The sequence below is a fragment of the Triticum urartu genome, chromosome 6A (genome assembly GCF_056163025.1).
Source record: "Triticum urartu cultivar PI428250 chromosome 6A, HENAU_Tu73, whole genome shotgun sequence".
Lineage (NCBI taxonomy): Eukaryota > Viridiplantae > Streptophyta > Magnoliopsida > Poales > Poaceae > Triticum > Triticum urartu.
The window spans coordinates 242,670,896-242,687,538 of NC_141878.1; the positions used below are offsets into that span (position 1 = coordinate 242,670,896).

The 16,643-nt window shown below is 44.1% G+C and overlaps 1 long non-coding RNA gene across 1 annotated transcript; it reads right to left on the reverse strand.

Moving 5' to 3' along the window:
* Positions 1 to 13,867: 13,867 nt before the first annotated feature.
* On the reverse strand, positions 13,868 to 16,572 carry LOC147964884 (uncharacterized). Its single transcript, XR_015608051.1, has 2 exons — positions 16,198 to 16,572; positions 13,868 to 14,294 (listed from the first exon to the last, which is right to left on the reverse strand). It is a non-coding gene; the product is annotated as an uncharacterized LOC147964884 (long non-coding RNA).
* Between the last annotated feature and the right edge of the window lie 71 nt (positions 16,573 to 16,643).

A 16,643-nucleotide genomic window follows, 5' to 3' on the forward strand; every position in this document is an offset into this window, starting at 1 on the left:
ATTAGTATTCACATGGGAATATGAACACCATTTGGGGAAGGTATGGAATCAACACTTGACATTGAAGCAACTCGAATTCCACAACTCAAAACAAAAAACAAAGGGTTGGCTTGCAGAATAAACCAGAACAAACATATGATAGAGATTTCGTCCGAAGTTTTCGTGGTGGGGCCTACACGGGCTCGATCGTACAGCACCATCATGTACAAGGCAGTGCACATGACATACGAAGCGTCCCCGAGTCGGCATAGCCAAGGACTCTTTAAGACACAACGAGACCAGTGTAAAACCGACCGTGAATAGGCGAACCACTAGACGTCGAACCCCAATTTCAAATCATACATCTGTTGGAAAGATATCCTAAGAGCTACTTGAATTCCCACCTATGAAACTCCCGAACCTTTCCGGTTATGCAATCAGGTGTTGGGGATACAGGAGAAGCATAATATCTCCCCCAAACTAGCAAATCCTACATCCAGCTATATCCATCCTTCAACACATAACCAAGAAACCTTCAGAAATCATCTACCTCAACCTTCGAAAAGCATTCGATATATGAGTTATGGCAATACTCCCGAACTCCTGCCCAGTACTGGGTGGCGTGGAGGTTATCTCACCAACGAACTGCATAAAAGAGATTTTCGATGTCGGCGTACTAAACTCAGGTATTCCAGAATTGCAACGATAAAATTATGATGACAACACCTCAGAGCTCAACTCCCCGGGACACTTCCACAAAACCCCTGACAGGAGGCACCAAGACAATGTTCTCATCATAAAACCATCGGAACGATTCCAAGATACCCACGTGATCCTAAAAAAAATTTAGTGAAATTTGAGAAGAGAAGAGTCAAAACTATACGTCAGGATGCCTTATCAGAGCGATGAGGAGACTGGGAAGTAAAAAGAATTCCTAAACTCTCCAATATATAATTCCTAAATGACTCAAAACATTTTTCTAGACACAACTCGGCCGCTAAAAACGATCAAGCAATGGGGCTCCTAAGGTCGGGGAAGGCTCTGATACCAACTTGTAACGCCCTCGATGCAGCTATATCTCCCACGTGTCGAAGCACGACTTAGAGGCATAACCGCATTGAAAGCAATGTCGCAAGTGAGGTAATCTTCGCAAACAACCCATGTAATACATAAGGGAAAAGATACATAGTTGGCTTACAATCGCCACTTCACACAATTACATGAATAAAGCATTACATCATCCAAATACAATCAAGGTCCAACTATGGAACCAAAATAAAAGAAGAACCCCAAATGCAACAAAGGTCCCCGATCGACCCCAACCGGGCTCCACTACTGATCAACTAGAACGAAACAACACAAAGGACAAGATCTTCATCGAGCTCCTCCTGAGCTTGGTTGCATCATCTGCACGGTCTCATCGGCACCTGCAAGCTGGTTTTGGAAGTATCTGTGAGCCATAGGGACTGAGCAATCTCGCACCCTCGCGATCAAGACTATTTAAGCTTATGGGTAAGGTAAAGGTATGAGGTGGAGCTGCAGCAAGCGACTAGCATATATGGTGGCTCCGATACGCAAATGAGAGCGAGAAGAGAAGGCAAAGCACGTTCGAGAAAGTATGATCAAGAAGTGATCCTAAACAACCTACGTCAAACATAACTCCAACACCGTGTTCGCTTCCCGGACTCTGCCGGAAAAAGACCATCACGGTAACACACGCGGTTGATTCATTTTAATTTAGGTCGACTTCAGGTTTTCTACAATCGGACGTTAACAAATTCCCAACTGCCCATAACCGCGGGCACGGCTTTCGAAAGTTCAAATCCCTGCAGGGGTGTCCCAACTTAGCCCATCACAAGCTCTCACGGTCAACGAAGGAATAGACCTCCTCCCGAGACGTTCCGATCAGACTCGTTATCCCGGTACAACAAGACATTTCGACAGGGTAAATCTAAACCAGCAACACCGCCCGAATGTGCCGACAAATCCCGATAGGAGCTGCACATATCTCTTTCTCAGGGCACACTCAGATGAGACATCCTATGAGTAAAACCAACCCTCAAGTTGCCCCGAGGTGGCCCCGCAGTCTACTCGGTCGGACCAACACTCAAAGGAGCACTGGCCCGGGGGGGTTAAAATAATGATGACCCTCGAGAGAGCGACTCCTAAGGGAAAAGTAGGTGGTGGTGAGGCAAATGGTAAAACCAAGGTTGGGCATTGCTGGAGGAGCTTTACTTAAGGCGAACTGTCAAGGGGTTCCCATAACAGCCCAACCGCGTAAGGAACGCAAAATCCGGGAACATAACACCGATATGACGGAAACTAGGGCGGCAAGAGTGGAACAAAACACCAGGCATAAGGCCGAGCCTTCCACCCTTTACCAAGTATATAGATGCATTAATTAAATAAGATATGTTGTGATATCCCAACAAGTAAATAGGTTCCAACAAGGAACAACATCTCCATGCTCCAACAAGGAACAAACTTCAATCTTCACCTGCAACTAACAACGCTGTAAGAGGGGCTGAGCAAAGCGGTAACATAGCCAAACAACGGTTTGCTAGGACAAGGTGGGTTAGAGGCTTGGTTCAACAATATAGGAGGCATGATAAGCAAGTGGTAGGTATCGCAGCATAGGCATAGCAAAAGAGCGAGCATCTAGCAAGCAAAGATAGAAGTGATTTAGAGGGTATGGTCATCTTGCCTAAAATCCCGCAAGGAAGAAGAACGAGTCCATGAAGAAGACAAACAGACGTAGTCGAACGGTTCCTCACAAACGCGACGTTACCGGAACCAATCCGAAGAAGCAACACCGGAAAGAAACACACAACATAGTAAACAACCACCACATCAACATAGCATGATGCACAACCAAGTATGATGCATGTCCGGTTTAATGAGGCATGGCATGGCAAAGTGCACAAGCAATCCTACAAATTAAGTGGAGCACAATATGCAACGGGTTGCATATTGACGGAACACCACATCAATTATTTAGTTCGAATCTCGTTTATGTACCCAACAATATTAAATGTTGTTAGCATGGCAAGAGGTGAAACATAATGAAACTATCTAACTAGGCAAGTTTAAATGAGGCCGGAACCACAAAACAACAAGTCCGGAAACTCCTCATGAGCATATTATAGATTTGGTACTGTAATGCCCTAAAAACAATTCTAGAGTTGTTAAGCATGCAAAAAAAAAGGTCACCATGTTAAACTAGGCATTTTTCTACACCATATACATATAAAGTTTGTTAGATTTGGAGCTACGGATGAATAGTTATGAATTAAATCATTTTAACATGGCACAGGAGTAAATTTAACCAAAAAACATTTTAAATATTTTAAACATGGATGAAAGTTGGATATTATGAATCTAGACAAAATTCTAAGCAAGTTTCATATATAAATCATTTTAATTCGATGCACAAATTGTGAGTTATTATATGCATCAACATGGGGGTCTTTTCTGCAAAACTGGCAAACTCTGGATAATAGGTAAATTCACAGATCCTGAAAAAAAACATCAACGGGCTGAATCTGGTGCACTGCTGGGCTGAACAGAGAGGAGGGGCTGGGGGATCTGCTCACAGCGGGCCTTGGGTCGGCGAATCTAGGATGGGGCGCTGGAACTGGGCTGGGGAAGCAGGCCAGCTGCAGTGGGCCCGACGGGGGATGGAGCTGGGCCTCTCCAGATCGAGCCGAGGCGCTGGCGGACTATGAAGAGCGAGTTGGTCTGAGAGAAGAGGGGAGAGAAGCAGCCCAGCACGGTTTTCGGAGACCGAAAACGTCCGATGTTAGACCGGCTACTATTGCCGCTATATTTATCCGTTGGGGCATCAAATGGACTCCAAATGCGATGAAACTTGGCAGGCGGTCTACCTACAACATAACAACACCGCATGCCAACTTTCAACCCATTCCGAGAACATTTTCCGTCCACTTATAAAATACTATTTCGGACATGCCGCGGGCGCGTGCAAGTGTGGTTGGGCTCAGAACGGACAACGGACGGAACTGGGGAACCCGGACGGATGCAAGTTTTGAAAACATGATGATGCAATGCACATGATGACATGACAAGATGCAACACGCAAGCTAATGACATGGCAACAACAACGAATAACTGGAGGACACCTGGCACATCGGTCTCGGGGCGTCACAACACTCCACCACTATGAGAGGACTTCGTCCCGAGATCTAGAATTGCACCGGAGGGAAAACGGAAGAGAAAGAGAAGAGGTAAAACTAAGTTGCTTTTTGACAAACGAATGAAACCAAAGAACCTTGAAAAGGTTGAACAAATTGAAAGAAATAAAACAACAGAGAAGAACAAAGTAGAAAGCACTCCGTTAAGAAAGAGAAATAAGAAAGAACCGATTCGGGTAGCACTTCGGTTGAAAAGAGATGAAGACTTGGTGAAATGAAAGAATGTGAGCAAAAGGGACACAATACTCCGGTTAAATGGATAAGCCAAGAAAGGAACACGATCCTGACAAAACAAGAAGATGGGTTTGAAGAGAGCAGCAACACAATGCCTCCGGAACAAAAGTAAGAATGGAATGAACGAAGGGGAAAACGAGAGCACGCTTACAACACATGCTAGAATGGAATTGTTGGAAAACCAACAACAAAAAGAATAATCTTGATATGGTCTTATGGAATACATCTCAAGTTATGAGGTGACAACCTGCCACTCACGGGAAAAATAATTGTATTGATAAGAACAAGGAGACGAGAAAGCTATATCACCGGGAGGATAAAAGAAGAACTTGGGTCATTTATAAGCACCATAATAGCCACAATCCTTAGGGAAAACTTTAGGTGAACTATAACCCAAGGTAACTCCAATGACGAGACTGATGGATTTAAAATACCTCATTCTTAAAAATATGTGAATCATGAAACATGAACTCAAATTATCAAGAATGACATAATACCACCTCCGATAATATGGTAGAAAGAATTTGCACTCCGGATTGCAAGATGAAGAATGCTTGAACTCATCTGAAAAGAATCTTGATGAACGCTTGGAGAAGGAATTAAATCCTTGATGAGCCACCATGAAGAAACTCTCGAAGAACTCCGGTAATAAAAGACTGATCAAACGAAAAGAAAGAGAAGTTGAAAACACAAGGTGAATCCTTGTACCGATTTAAATGAATCTCCGTGGTGAAGTAATTCAAAAAGGTTGGAACTCCGGGAAAAATAGACGATGAAACAAAGAAACCGAGAATTTTTCAATGAACCTTCGGAATAAGGAATTAATCACTTGGATGAACAAGAATAAGAATTATGTTATGCTTATCCTTCACCAATTTAAATTGATGACAATCCACGGATTTGGCATACTACTTATTCTCGTAGTAAGGATGAAGATAGATATAGCTCAACTTGAGAAGGTCTTCAACGATCCACCGGTAGAATTTGGAAAGCACGAATGCATTGATATGATAAACGAAGGAAGAAGAATCTTGGAAGAACCACCGTAAGAATTTAAAATGGACGAAGAAAAGATTAAGAAACAACGGGAATAATTAGCAAATGAACGAAGATGCTTGCTAAGATTTAGATACATGAGAACGAAGAGATCATGAACTGATTAGAGAATATTGAATGATGCACCTGTAAGATTGGAGAATGATAACTGACAGTTGAGAATGAATAAGACTAAATTGGTGGACTCCAGATAACACACTGAGAAGACTCTTGAATTGCTCCGGATAGGTGAAAAGAATTCTCACAATCAAAACAATTATGAGAGGATGGCAGAGAATGGGGCAAGATTTAAAAGAAACTCTTCTTCGGTCTTCAAAATCTAAGAATGACGACTGAAACACCACCATGAATTAGTGAGGTACTCCGGAATTAAAATTGGAAAGGTTGAACCAATGATGAAAAGAATTTGAAAGATCTTGGCGAAAAACATTTGACTGATGACAGTTCATTCTTACGTCAAACTTCGAAAAGAATTTTATGGATATCTCCGGGAGAATTAGAAGAGTCAGGTAAGATCCTGGGGGGGAAACCTGTGGGTTAGGGCCCACTCAAAAGAAACACTGTAGAACGATTTAAAAGATAGATTGCACCGGTTGAGTTACATGGCTCAAAAGAGATAACATCCTCGAAAGAGCTTGAATGAAAGCAGAGTGGAAACACGATTCTTCTAGATATTATGAGCATTCCTGAACAATTGAATAGCGAGAAAAAGAATGAACATGAGGAGCACCGCTATGAGAAGGCATTTGAAACAAGGGAAGGATATGATCAACAAAGCTTGAATTAGTTTCACCGGAGAAGAAAGAGAATGAATAATGATGAACTTGTAGAGCATCTTCATGAGAAACACCGGGTAAAAACATGAAGGAAAAAAAGAATGGAGAGAATTCTCATGAATAAAAGGATACTTGATTAAGAAATCTGAGTCCTTGAAGAAAAGGGGTGGGAGGGTGGGAAAACAAAGACAACTTGGAGATGGATGAAACAAACACCGTTGAGAAAGCTGAGATTGGATCTTGCGGATGTTGAAATGTTCGGATCCACTAGAAGAGAAAACACGCCGGTTGAAAAGGATTGACATGACAAACTCAATGATCGAGAAGGATTAGTATTCACATAGGAATATGAGAACACCATTTGGGGAAGGTATGGAATCAACACTTGACATTGAAGCAACTCGAATACCACAACTCAAAACAAAAAAAAGGGTTGGCTTGCAGAATAAACCAGAACAAACATATGATAGAGATTTCGTCCGAAGTTTTCGTGGTGGGGCCTACACGGGCTCGATCGTACAGCACCATCATGTACAAGGCAGTGCACATGACATACGAAGCGTCCCTGAGTCGGCATAGCCAAGGACTCTTTAAGACACAACGAGACCACTGTAAAACCGACCGTGAATAGGTGGACCACTAGACGTCGAACCCCAATTTCAAATCATACATCTGTCGGAAAGATATCCTAAGAGCTACTTGAATTCCCACCTATGAAACTCCCGAACCTTTCCGGTTATGCAATCAGGTGTTGGGGATACAGGAGAAGCATAATATCTCACCCAAACTAGCAAATCCTACATCCAGCTGTATCCATCCTTCAACACATAACCAAGAAACCTTCGGAAATCGTCTACCTCAACCTTCGAAAAGCATCCGTTATACGAGTTATGGCAATACTCCCGAACTCCCGCCCCAGTACTGGGTGGCGTCGAGGTTATCTCACCAACGAACTGCATAAAAGAGATTTTCGATGTCGGCGTACTAAACTCAGGTATTCCAGAATTGCAACGATAAAATTATGATGACAACACCTCAAAGCTCAACTCCCCGGGACACTTGCACAAAACCCCTGACAGGAGGCACCAAGACAATGTTCTCATCATAAAACCATCGGAACGATTCCAAGATACCCGCGTGATCCTAAAAATTTTTTAGTGAAATTTGAGAAGAGAAGAGTCAAAACTGTACGTCAGGATGCCTTACCAGAGCGATGAGGAGACTGGGAAGTAAAAAGAATTCCTAAACTCTCCGATATATAATTCCTAAATGACTCAAAACATTTTTCTAGACACAACTCGGCCGCTAAAAACGATCAAGCAATGGGGCTCCTAAGGTCGGGGAAGGCTCTGATACCAACTTGTAACGCCCTCAATGCGGCTATATCTCCCACGTGTCGAAGCACGACTTAGAGGCATAACCGCATTGAAAGCAATGTCGCAAGTGAGGTAATCTTCGCAAACAACCCATGTAATACATAAGGGAAAAGATACATAGTTGGCTTACAATCGCCACTTCACACAATTACATGAATAAATCGTTACATCATCCAAATACAATCAAGGTCCGACTACGGAACCATAATAAAAGAAGAACCCCAAATGCGACAAAGGTCCCCGATCGACCCCAACCGGGCTCCACTACTGATCAACTAGAACGAAACAACACAAAGGACAAGATCTTCATCGAGCTCCTCCTAAGCTTGGTTGCATCATCTGCACGGTCTCATCGGCACCGGCAAGCCGGTTTTGGAAGTATCTGTGAGCCACAGGGACTCAGCAATCTCGCACCCTCGCGATCAAGACTATTTAAGCTTATGGGTAATGTAAAGGTATGAGGTGGAGCTGCAGCAAGCGACTAGCATATATGGTGGCTGCCATACGCAAATGAGAGCGAGAAGAGAAGACAAAGCACATTCGAGAAAGTATGATCAAGAAGTGATCCTAAACAACCTACGTCAAACATAACTCCAACACCGTGTTCGCTTCCCGGACTCCGCCGGAAAGAGACCATCACGGTAACACACGCGGTTGATTCATTTTAATTTAGGTCGACTTCAGGTTTTCTACAACCGGACGTTAACAAATTCCCAACTGCCCATAACCGCGGGCACGGCTTTCGAAAGTTCAAATCCCTGCAGGGGTGTCCCAACTTAGCCCATCACAAGCTCTCACGGTCAACGAAGGAATAGACCTCCTCCCGAGACGTTCCGATCAGACTCGGTATCCCGGTACAACAAGACATTTCGATAGGGTAAAACTAAACCAGCAACACCGCCCGAATGTGCCGACAAATCCAGATAGGAGCTGCACATATCTCTTTCTCAGGGCACACTCAGATGAGACATCCTACGAGTAAAACCAACCCTCAAGTTGCCCCGAGGTGGCCCCGCAGTCTACTCGGTCGGACCAACACTCACAGGAGCACTGGCCCGGGGAGGGTTAAAATAATGATGACCCTCGAGAGAGCGACTCCCAAGGGAAAAGTAGGTGGTGGTGAGGCAAATGGTAAAACCAAGGTTGGGCATTGCTGGAGGAGCTTTACTTAAGGCGAACTGTCAAGGGGTTCCCATAATAGCCCAACCGCGTAAGGAACGCAAAATCCGGGAACATAACACCGATATGACGGAAACTAGGGCGACAAGAGTGGAACAAAACACCAGGCATAAGGCCGAGCCTTCCACCCTTTACCAAGTATATAGATGCATTAATTAAATAAGATATATTGTGATATCCCAACAAGTAAACAGGTTCCAACAGGGAACAACATCTCCATGTTCCAACAAGAACAAACTTCAATCTTCACCTGCAACTAACAACGCTATAAGAGGGGCTGAGCAAAGCGGTAACATAGCCAAACAACGGTTTGCTAGGACAAGGTGGGTTAGAGGCTTGGCATGGCAATATGGGAGGCAAGATAAGCAAGTGGTAGGTATCGCAGCATAGGCATAGCAAAAGAGCGAGCATCTAGCAAGCAAAGATAGAAGTGATTTCGAGGGTATGGTCATCTTGCCTGAAATCCCGCAAGGAAGAAGAGCGAGTCCATGAAGAAGACAAACGGACGTAGTCGAACGGTTCCTCACAAACGCGACGTTACCGGAACCAACCCGAAGAAGCAACACCGGAAAGAAACACACAACATAGTAAACAACCACCACATCAACATAGCATGATGCACAACCAAGTATGATGCATGTCCGGTTTAATGAGGCATGGCATGGCAAAGTGCACAAGCAATCCTACAAATTAAGTGGAGCACAATATGCAACGGGTTGCATATTGACGGAACACCACATCAATTATTTAGTTCGAATCTCATTTATGTACCCAACAATATTAAATGTTGTTAACATGGCAAGAGGTGAAACATAATCAAACTATCTAACTAGGCAAGTTTAAATGAGGCCGGAACCACAAAACAACAAGTCCGGAAACTCCTCATGAGCATATTATAGATTTGTTACTGTACTGCCCTAAACACAATTCTAGAGTTGTTAAGCATGCAAAAAAAGGTCACCATGTTAAACTAGGCATTTTTCTACCCCATATACATATAAAGTTTGTTAGATTTGGAGCTACGGTTGAATAGTTATGAATTAAATCATTTTAACATGGCATAGGAGTAAATTTAACCAAACATCATTTTAAATATTTTAAACATGGATGAATGTTGGATATTATGAATCTAGACAAAATTCTAAGCAAGTTTCATATATAAATCATTTTAATCCGATGCACGAATTGTGAGTTATTATATGCATGAACATGGGGGTCTTTTCTACAAAATTGGCAAACTCTGGATAATAGGTAAATTCACAGATCCTGAAAAAAAAACATCAACGGGCTGAATCTGGTGCACTGCTGGGCTAAACAGAGAGGAGGGGCTGGGGGATCTGCTCACAGCGGGCCTTGGGCCGGCGGATCTGGGATGGGGCGCTGGAACTGGGCCGGGAAAGCAGGCCAGCTGCAGCGGGCCCGACGGGGGATGGAGCTGGGCCTCTCCAGATCGAGCCGAGGCGCTGGCGGACTATGAAGAGCGAGTTGGTCTGAGAGAAGAGGGGAAAGAAGCAGCCCAGCACGGTTTTCGGAGACCAAAAACGTCCGATGTTAGACCGGCTACTATTGCCGCTATATTTATCCGTTGGGGCATCAAACGGACTCCAAATGCGATGAAACTTGGCAGGCGGTCTACCTACAACATAACAACACCGCATGCCAACTTTCAACCCATTCCGAGAACATTTTCCGTCCACTTATAAAATACTATTTCGGACATGCCGCGGACGCGTGCAAGTGTGGTTGGGCTCAGAACGGACAACGGACGGAACTGGGGAACCCGGACGGATGCAAGTTTTGAAAACATGATGATGCAATGCACATGATGACATGACAAGATGCAACACGCAAGCGAATGACATGGCAACAACAACGAATAACTGGAGGACACCTGGCACATCGGTCTCGGGGCGTCACATAGAGAGTCTCCTATGTTGTCACTTTCATAAAAAAGTGGGAATTTTACATTATAGAACTTGGCATGTATATTCCAATGGTGGGCTTCCTCAAATTGCCATAGGTCTTCGTCAGCAAGCAAGTTGCATGCACACCCACTTAGTTTTTTTAGCTTTCACATATGTATAGCTCTAGTGCATCCGTCGCATGGGAATCCCTACTCCTTGCATTGACATCAATCGATGGGAATCTCCGTAGCCCGTTGATTAGCCGTGTCAATGTGAGACTTTCTCCTTTTTTGTTTTCTCACACAACCTCCATCATCATATTCTATTCCACCCATAGTTCTATGTCCATGGCTCGCGCTCATATATTGCGTGAAAGTTGAAAGAGTTTGAAAAGGCTAAGTATGAAACAATTGCTTAGCTTGTCATCGGGATTGTGCATGATGGGAGCATTTTGTGCGACAAAAATGAAGCATGGCCAAACTATATGATTTTGTAGGGATGAGCTTTCTTTGCCTATGTTATTTTGATAAGACATAATTGCTTGGTTAGCATGCTTGAAGTATTACTATTTTTATGTCAATATTAAACCTTTGTCTAGAATCTTTTGGATCTAAAAACTCATGCTGCAATAAAGAGAATTACATTGAAAATCATGTTAGGTAGCATTCCACATCAAAAAATTTGTTTTTATCATTTACCTACTCGAGGACGAGCAGGAATTAAGCTTGGGGATGCTTGATACGTCACCAACGTATCTATAGTTTTTGATTGTTCCATGCTATTATATTATCTGTTTTGGATGTTTAATGGGCTTTCATATGCACTTTTATATTATTTTTGGGACTAACCTATCAAACGAAGGCCCAGTGCAAATTACTGTTTTTTTGCCTATTTCAGTGTTTCTCAGAAAAGGAATATCAAACGGAATCCAAATGGAACAAAACCTTCACGAGGATCTTTTTTGGAACAAACGCAATCCAGCAGACTTGGAGTGGGGGTCAAGGAAGCAACGAGGCGGCCGCGAGGTAGGGAGGCGCACCTAGGGCGGTAGGCACGCCCCCACCCTCGTGGGCCCCATGGAGCTCCACCGACCTAATTCTTTCGCCTATATATACTCTTATACCTTGAAAACATCGAGGAGAGCCACGAAGCCATTTTCCACTGCTGCAACCTTCTGTACCCGTGAGATCCCATCTAGGGACGTTTTTCGGCGATCTGCCGGAGGGGGATTCGATCACGGAGGGCTTCTACATTGACACCATAGCCTCTCCGATGATGTGTGAGTAGTTTACCACAAACCTTCGGGTCCATAGTTATTAGCTAGATGGCTTCTTCTCTCTCTTTGGTTCTCAATACAAAGTTCTCCTCGATGTTCTTGGAGATCTATTTGATGTAATACTTTTTGCGATGTGTTTGCCGACATCCGATGAATTGTGGGTTTATGATCAAGATTATATATGAACAATATTTGGTTCTTCTCTAAATTCTTATATGTACGATTTGATATCTTTGCAAGTCTCTTCGAATTATCGGTTTGGTTTGGCCTACTAGATTGATCTTTGTTTCAATGGGAGAAGTGCTTAGCTTTGGGTTCAATGTTGCATTGCTCGATCCTAGTTACAGAAAGGGAACCGGCACGTATTATTTTGTTGCCATCGAGGATAAAAATATGGGGTTTACATCATATTGCTTAAGTTTATCCCTCTACATCATGTCATCTTGCCTAATGCGTTACTCTGTTCTTATGAACTTAATACTGTAGATGCATGCTTGATAACGGTCGATGTGTGGAGTAATAGTAGTAGATGCAGAATCGTTTTGGCCTATTTGACATGGACGTGATGCCTATGTTCATGATCATGCCTAGATATTCTCATTACTATGCGCTTTTCTATCAATTGCTCGGCAGTAATTTGTTCACCCACCATAATATATGCTATCTTGAGAGAAGCCACTAGTGAAACCTATGCCCCCCTAGTCTACTTTACACCATACAAGTTTCGATCAATAATTCTAGTTACTATTTATTTTGCAATCTTTACTTTCCAATCTACACAACAAAAATACCAAAAATATTTATCTCATTATCTTTATCAGATCTCACTTTTGCAAGTGGCCGTGAAGGGATTGACAATCCCTTTGTCGCGTTGGTTGCAAGGTTCTTGATTGTTTGTGCAGGTACTAGGCGACTTGCGTGTAGTCTCCTACTTGATTGATACCTTGGTTCTCAAAAACTAAGGGAAATAATTACACTACTTTGCTGCATCACCCTTTCTTCTTCAAGGGAAAACCAACGCATGCTCAAGAGGTAGCAGGTATGGAAAGGATAAGTGGTGAGGCTGCAGCAAGCGACTAAGCTTTGTATGGTGGCTAACTTACGAGAAAAAGAGTAAGATGAGAATCTAATCAAACTGTCACAAACTAGTAATGATCAAGAAGTGATCCTGAACTACTTACGCTCAAACATAACCCAGCCATGTTGTCCTCTCGAACTTCCCCGAAAAGAGACAGTCACGGTTACGCATGCAGTTGGTGTGTTTTAGTTGAGTTTACTTCAAGTTCACTAGAACCGGATATTAAAAAATTCCCATCTGCTACATAACTGCGGGCACGGCTCTCGAAAGTTTAAACCCTGTAGGAGTATCCCAACTTAGCCCATGACAAGCTCATGATCCGTGGAGACAATCCTCCATCGTGGGACCCTCCGATCATACTTGGAATCCTGGTGCACAAGACATTTCGACAATGGTAAAACTTATCCAGCAAGACCTCCCGTTGTGCCAACACCCTGATAGTAGCCGTGCGTATCTCGTCTCAGGCCACGTCCGGATGGGTCAGCCTACAGGTATATACCAAATACCTCGAGTTTCCCCGAGGCAGCCCCGCAGTCTGCCCGCTTGGGACCAACACCATCAGCACTGGCCAATTAATTATTAGGTTCAAGTATTAATTATTAGGTTCATGACGCCCTATGCCAGTTAATTATTAGGTTCAAGTATTATTATGGCAAATGTTAAAAACCAATGTTGGGCCTTGCTGGAAGAGTTTTATTCAAAGCGAACTGTCAAGAGGGGCCCATAAACCCTCACCGTGTTGGGGACGCCAAATCAAGGAACATAACACCGGTATGATGGAAACTAGGGCGGGAAGAGTGAAACATAACACCAGGCATAAGGCCGAGCCTTCCACCCTTTACCAAGTATATAGATGCATTAATTAAATAAGAGATATCGTGATATCCCATGATATCCATGTCCCAACATGGAACAACCTGCAACTGCACCTTCAAGTAGCAATGCTATAAGAGGGGCTGAGCAAAGCGGTAACATAGCCAAACAACAGTTTGCTAGGAAGGGTGAAAATGATACACGCTATCATGGCAATTTGGGAGGCTTGATAAACAAGTTGTAGGTAGTGCGACATAACGATAGCATCGAGACAACTAGCATAGCAAAGATAGTAGTGAGATCGAAGGTGATGGTCATCTTGCCTGAGATCCTGCTAGAAAGAAGACCGAGTCCTTGAAGTAGACGAACCAACGTAGTTGAACGAACCCTCACGATCACAATGGAACAGGAACTATCGAGAAGAAGCACAACCGGAAAGAAGCAAACAACACGGTAAACACACAACACATAAACATGCTATGATGGTCACCCCAAGTATGATGCATGTCCGATTTAAATATGCATGGCATGGCAAAGTGCAACAAACAATACTACAAATTAAGTGGAGCTCAATATGCAACGAGTTGCATATTGACGAAACACCACATTCAAATATTTAGTTCGCTCTCATTATGAACCCAACAAGTTTAAATGTTCTTAACATGGCAAGAGGTGAAGCATAACAAAACTACACTATCTAAGCAAATTTAAATGGGGCCGGAAACAACAAACAACAAATTCGGAAAAATCCCCATGTGCATATTTTGGATATGGCACTGTTCTGCCCTAAACCATATTTTAGAGTTGTTGACCATGCAAAATAAGTGCACCATGTTAATATAGGCATTTTTCTACCCCATTTGTATATAAAGTTTATTTAAAATGAAGCTACGGTCATTTAGTTATGAAATAAAACATTTAACAAGTCATTTATGCAAATTAGTCAAACAACAAGTTCAAACATCTTAAACATGAATGAAAGTTGCATATTATGAAACTAGACAAAAATCTAAGCAATTTATATATAAAGTTTGCTTAATTCTGATGCATGGATATTTAGATATGAGCAATGCAAAACAATGGCAGTTCTGAAAATATGCAGACACCGGATATATGACAAAACATCAGAATATTTAGATATGAGCAATGCAAAACAATGGCAGTTCTGAAAATATGCAGACACCGGATATATGACAAAATCACAGACTGGAAAAAAATATCATCAGGCCGAATTCTGAAACAGTGGCAGTAGCCCAGGAGGAGATCTGGCCCAATGGCTGAGTGTGCAAAAGAACAGAAAAATGGAGCAAAACTGGGGTTCGAACCCAGGACCTCACAGTCGAAAACAAAGCGTGCTGCATTCAAAAGAAAACAAAGCGAGCTGACCAACTCACCTAGAAGGTCTTTCTGATGGATATTCGACTTGACGTAACATGAACAAGAACAAAGCTTGATCTGGTGAGGCAAAAATTGGTAGAAAGTAATGTTGCGCCCGTTGGGATTTGATCGCTGGTCATCTGGGTGCCAGCTAGCTGGGCTAACCAATAAGATCTGAACTGAATTCATGCAAAAGTGACTGAAGAGCTGTAGGTGAAGCAATAGCTCGAACGAACCTGACCAAACAACAGAAACAAAGGGGCCGGCCTTGGCTGTGCTCACGAAGGAGATCAACGAAGGCAAACCTAGGCGTGGTGCTGATGAAACGAGTGTGTGCGTGTGAGATAGAACAGAAATCAAAATAAAACAAAACAAAATAAGGATAGCTAGGATTTGAACCCCAGATCCCTTGGTGATGAAGGACAGGAGGACCAGTTGGGTAGGCTATGTGTTGGTGCCAAGTACAGGAAATGAATCCTTTTGAATAAATCGAAGGGCCCGATCCTGGACCTCCATGGACGCACGGAGGATCCAGAACTCAGGCGGTCGCTTGTGGCCAGTTTGCAGTGGCGGCTCCGGCTAAAAACCAGCGGCGGGCATGCAGGATTTGCGGGGAGTGCGGGTGCGGTGGCGCGTGTGCACACGCTCGAGAACGAGCTCATGCTCGTCTTGGGTGCAGCACGGCACGGCGATGCGGGGTCGGTAAGAGATGGGCAGCATGGCATGGCTTGCGGGCGAGCCGAGCTGCTGCGGTGCATTCGTGCAGCGGTGTGAAGGATGCGAGTGCGGAGAGCGCGGTGTGGACGCTCCCTTGCAAGCATGTGCATAGGCTGAGCTGTTGCTCCTAGCCATGATGGCCGTGGCCTCGGTCAAGAGCGAAACGATGGCTACAGGATGGGTTCAAGCCAGGGAAGAACCGGGGAGGAGCGGCTGCTCACCATGGGCTCGAGGAACATGACGAGGGGGGCATAGACGACGGAGGGATGACGGGCTCGCTGAACTTGGCGTTACTCTGGAGCGTGAAGAAGACGAAGCGGAGGAAGAGGACGTCGAGGAACTTGGCGTCTCCGGCCTTGGATTGCCACGGAACGGGGTCGTGGCGGTGTCGCGAAGGTCCGCGAGGAAGGAGGGGAACCGGCGGGGCGGGCTACACCGGAGAAGAGCTCCGGCTCATCCCGGACATGGCGTCGAGAGGCGAGGCAGCAGGTCACGTGGGTGCCTCTTACCTGTGCGGCGGCGGCGGAGAAGAGGGGGAAGAGGAAGAAGGAAACCCTAGGGCTCGACTGGAGGTTTTATAAGAGCGAGGTGCGGGCGCGGCTCGGCCACGGTGGCCATGTGCCCTCGCTTCTGAAGTTTTACTATGAGAGGAAAGAGATTGGGAGGA